The sequence below is a fragment of the Gymnoscopelus braueri genome (assembly GCF_963280865.1).
Source record: "Gymnoscopelus braueri genome assembly, chromosome: 22".
Lineage (NCBI taxonomy): Eukaryota > Metazoa > Chordata > Actinopteri > Myctophiformes > Myctophidae > Gymnoscopelus > Gymnoscopelus braueri.
Window position 1 is genome coordinate 34,175,847 of NC_137624.1, and position 5,812 is coordinate 34,181,658.

A 5,812-nucleotide genomic window follows, 5' to 3' on the forward strand; every position below is an offset into this window, starting at 1 on the left:
CATGAATTTGCAGTTCTGACTGCAATGGGGAGTTTATTCCACAGTTTGGGAACCAAAAAGGAGAAGAGACTAGGACATTGGCCAGGGTGTTTTAGGGAAGGCTCGGACAGCATGCCTGTGTCCCTGCTGATCTAAGTGATCAGTTGTCCTGCAGGGTTGGATCATGTATGGCGAGGGTGCCATGCCTTTGGTTACGGAAATACCAGTGTTTTGTACTGAGTGCGGGCAGCAAAAGGAAGCCAATGAACGGGAAGAGGGGAGAGGGGGGAGATGTGAAAAGTAAATGTTGGGAAGCTGAAGACCAGGATCATTTGGAGGCGCTTCAGTGAGCATGCCGGCAGGCGGGAGGCCAGTAAGGTACTTACAATACTCAAGCCTGGAGATGACTGAGGCCTGGATAAGGATCTGAGCAGACTCCTGGGTGAGGAAAGGTCTGAACCAACGTAATTTAACTATTTATATTTTTTCTAATGATCGGTGTCAAAACTCATCAATCCTTTGGATGTTGCAAAGTGTAAATAAACCTACAGGATTGAGTGAGCGCTGCAGTGTGTGCCTTGAAGGACAGCCTGCCTGACTGTCCACCAGGACCATTCTCAGGCTGGTGGAGGCGGTTGGAACAGCAGCCACCAGGTACAGTAGTTAGTTGATGGAAATATTGAGATCCTGCATGGGGCAGGACTTACCTGGGAAGAAGGGAGGTCTTGTCTGTGTTGAGCTTCAGGTGGAGGGAAGACATCCACTGTGAGACGTCAGCCAGGCATGCAGCGATGCACTCTTCAACCCGAGTGTCAGAGGGAGGGAAGGAAAAAACAGTTGAGTTTCAGATATATCAAATATTTACGCCTTTTTATTATTTGTTTGATCTGTAGCCTATACTGCACATCAGTGATTCTCACCACTTTTCATTTCGAGGACCCCCAGTTTGATAATACAATATTTACATTTAATACATATTTGATACCATTTTAATCTTCGTGGTGGGACGGGATGTCCCATTTTGTTGAAGTGTATAGGAAAACACTGAAGGGCCACTGGGTTTTTAGGATTGTTGGTTCTGATGTTAGATCTGTGTTCGCTTATGTGTGTTTTTAGGGCTCTACTTGTTTGACCCACATCAGCAAAACCACAAGGGCACTTCAGCATATATACTGTATATGACATTAGTTGTTGAACAGTTGATGGTTCCTCAAAGTTTGCTTTTCTTCCCAGTGAGGGTGGTAAAAATAAAACTCACATCTGGAGGTGAAGCTACACTGTGCACATGAACTGCATTTGAAAATGCCAGCGGGAATGTTCTTGGTACTAGAGCTTAGACACTCTTGTAGTGGATAAAATTCATATAACAGTCATTGTGGTATTGATTAATTGTATTAGTAAGAATGTATTAGTAGATGCAACAATCATCACCTGTTCTTACTTGTTAAACTCCTCTCCCTTACAAACAGTCGACTCATGCAAACCTATTTCAAACATACTGACTCTGGGTGAGTCAGTTATAGAATAGAGCCTATGTAAGGAGTGACCATCTGTTGTTACCTCTTGTGTACTTCTCCTGATTGTATAAATATGTGTAAGACATTGGTGTTGAGAAGTGATGGGGGAAGCCCTGGAGGGAGACACTAGTCTCTCTCTGCTGTGATGATATCTACAATAAACATGGAGTTTGGTTCCTGACAACTGAGTCCTGCATCTTCCTGATCTGTTTAATTTACATAAAGTAACATGTAAAAGCTGCCATTACAATTGGCGCTGTGAGCAGGGTGGATGCTTTGCTGTTATAGCAAACACTCCACTTAGAATCTTAAGAAGATGGGAGCAAAACCGAGCAGAAAGAAAATGCAGCAACAACTTGACGACCAACAGAAGGCCTTGGAAGATCAACGTGACAAAGCGAAGAGAATGCAACAACAACTCAATGACCAGCGTGACAAAGCTAAGAGGGCCGCAACGCTACAGCAAGAACAACTCAACGACCAACGGAAAGAAGTGACATTACTGCGAGAACACCTTGACAGAACTATGGTGACATTAGCAGATCTACAATCCAATACTTCTCCTGATGACTACAATGTGAGGCAGAAGGAGCCAAACTGCAGGAGAGACACACAACTGACTGCTACTACACCCAAGGAACACCCAGATGTCACAGCGACGCTCTGTCCAAGTAACCTATTCCCATTAATTCCATATCCAAACCCTCATCCCCGTCCGGGGGCTGGGGCACAGCAAGCAGAGATAGATGCGTACTCTGCAACAGTACATGTTCAGCGAAACTGGACACCTGATGAATTCAATGACATTGTGAAGGACCTTCCAGACCCCAGAATTGATGTGGTACGCTGGTGTGAGGCTGTGTTAGATTTGATTGAGATGTACGAGCCATCGGCAAGAGAGCTGGAATTAGTATTTCACAAAGTCTTTGGATTAAGGTGGCTACGTCTCAGGGGAAACTTTGATGTGACTGGAGAAAGAGATGACATCATCACTGGACAGCTGCAGAATCGAGATGGTCTTTTTGACAGGGTGAAAGCAGCTTTTCCAGCACACACTGATTGGCCGAAAATTCACAGCACTAAGCAATGGGCTGATGAAACCTGTGACACCTACAGAAATAGAATGGAGGACTGCTTTCAGAAGCATTGTGGTGTGACACTAGACAACCCGGCTTACAGTGACTTGTTAAAAACTGCCGTGATCAATGGCTTGCGCCCGTCCATCCATAACCGGGTTATGACTTCCTGTATTGGATGGGAAAGTCAGAACCTCACTGAGGTGTGGGGACATGCACTGCACGCTGAGAGGCACATGCTCTCACAAGAAGACGGGAGGAAGAAGAAATTGGAAAGAGCACAGTTGATGTTCTATGAGAACCACCGGCAGCCACCACAGGAACAACAACAGCAGCAGCAACCAAATCAGGAGTCACATAGGAAGAAAAGGAGCCGTGAATGGAGGCAAAGAAGAGGAGGAAACAGTGAGCCATATGACATAGCGGTCTTATGTCATTACTGTGCCTCAGATGACCACATGGAGAGGGAGTGTCCTGTCGAAAGGAGGGCATGGCTGCACCAGCAGCACCCAGACCAGGATCACGAACAATATGGTGCAGGGTCTGTTCCATGCAACTATGGGCCAGGTGGAAATGCTGTGGCCGACTATCCAGAACGGGGTGGACCACATCCACTGCCTTGCCCCACGTCGGGCTCCGCGGACTCCTTGGCAAGATGGACCAGGTGACAATGTTAATACAACAGGCACCAATCTACTACATGCGGAGCAGGCCACACACATAAAAGGTTCATGTCCTGAGTTAAAACGGTTTAATTTACTTTGCAAGTTCTATTCATTGTCATACTAAAAATAGTGAGTGATAAAATGAATTTATTCGAGATAACCTCCTTAAAAATCGCAGTACAGTCCGATCCTAAATTGAAAATTATATTCTACTAAATTAATGTAAGAAAAATATTGTTTAATGGTACTTCCTTAAAAATCGCAGTACAATCCGATCCAAATTTGAGAATTATATTCTACTAATTAATGTAAGAACAATATTGTTTAATGGTGCAGGTAATATGCCTAAAAGAAAAGACAATAATGTCTTAGAACTTGAGTAAGTCAGTATTGTAATCTATTTCCACACACATGATATAGTTCACTCATCAGTCTGGTTCCCCCACTTTCTTTCCTCTCCCCAGAATAGCTGACAGGGGGGAAGGGGGGTGGCAGGTGATAGGGGCCGTGTGTGTCTGTGTATGAGTGAGATAGACCAAACACTGAAACAGGAATACATTTGAGTTTTAAAATATATCAAAGTAATTATAAAAAATGTAGTGTTTCAAGGCGCTCAATCAATAATGTGAAACGGGTAATTTAAAACATATTTTATTTGTCTCCAGTCAACTTATTCTGCTCTTGCTAGATACATGTTAAGTAAAACTCGGATTAAAATAAACACACCACGTGTAGACACAGAATTCTATATTTTTTATTCCATGTAGCGAAATGCCCGAGTGATGAAAATTCCATGGTGTGTTGATAGTGCCATACTGTGATGAAAAATCCATTCGGTTGCAAATTCCACGTGTTGATATAATTTTAAATAAAAGAACTAAAAGAATAATCCGTAGGCTAGAACTTTAGGGGTTATCAAGCTAATTGTTACAGCAATTTTTGAGTGATTGATGGAGATAGTATAAAGACAGGTTAAACTGTACCTCGGTTGAGTATTACATTTTACTGTATAGCAAAAAGTTTGTGTGCAGCTTTCCGGATCATGGGTCCGGCCGATGGTTTCTGCAGAACCATTGGTCAGTCCATTATTCCCTGAAAGTTATTCACAAACTATGGGGGGTAAGGGAACATTTATTTCCGTCCATTATTTGACCATTGGTCAGTCCATTATTTCCTGAAAGTTACTTACAAACTTTGGGGGGTAAGGGAACATTTTTATTTAAATTGTATTAAATTAAATTAAATTAATTTTCGATTGAGGACTTTTATGTCAACAAGATCATATGGAGTCTAAAACAGAGACCGGTGACAGGCCGAGATAGTTCTATTTTTCAAAGGGTAAATTACCTGCCTGATGGGTACATTTGGGTCTTAACTAGTTACTAAATAGGTAATACAATAAAGCTATGAGGTTTGTAGTGTGGAACTACACCACCATAATAGTATTTAAAAGAAGCAATGGCAATCTTTCCCAAAAATGGCAGATCTACAAGCTGCAGATCAGATATAACATTTCCAAAAAATTGTATAAATCTACAAGCTGCATCAGTTGTTTAACAAATGTCAAAGAGCATAGCATTATCAAAGATACAGTATGCCAAAAGGTCCTATGATTTTTAAATACATGAGAAGTGAAGTGTGGGGGGAAAAAATGGTTATTGGTGTTGATTTTCTCTGTAACCATTACTGTAGAATTGTTGAATGCACTGTTTGAGGATACGTGACCAGTAGCATATGCGCAATGCTTGCTTGTCACTGCCATCACACATGTATCTAACAATACAGTTTTGTTTTGAATATTTGTACATAATTGTATCCCATTGAATTAGCATAATGTCCTGTCATTCTATGAATTTTCTCTATTTTTATAGGACATAAATACTTTATATTTATGCCCTAAGGGGTCAAATGTAGTGGATAAAATTCATATAACAGTCATTGTGGTATTGATTAATTGTATTAGTAAGAATGTATTAGTAGATGCAACAATCATCACCTGTTCTTACTTGTTAAACTCCTCTCCCTTACAAACAGTCGACTCATGCAAACCTATTTCAAACATACTGACTCTGGGTGAGTCAGTTATAGAATAGAGCCTATGTAAGGAGTGACCATCTGTTGTTACCTCTTGTGTACTTCTCCTGATTGTATAAATATGTGTAAGACATTGGTGTTGAGAAGTGATGGGGGAAGCCCTGGAGGGAGACACTAGTCTCTCTCTGCTGTGATGAGATCTACAATAAACATGGAGTTTGGTTCCTGACAACTGAGTCCTGCATCTTCCTGATCTGTTTAATTTACATAAAGTAACATGTAAAAGCTGCCATTACACTCTGCCTAGGAGATAATATGATTAACTTTGTCCATTGCTCCCTGTATCCATCTGTCTCTGTGAGAACTTACTAGACATTTCTTGACACTGTTCCTTGAAGGCATCCTCTGTGCTGCATATCCTCCGAACTCTGTTGAATTGACTTATTGGCTCTTTTTCAATGCTGCGGGACGATAGGAATCACAACAGAGAAGGGTGTTTCTGTCTGTTGGCCTACGATACAAGTTGGTAATATGGGTATTG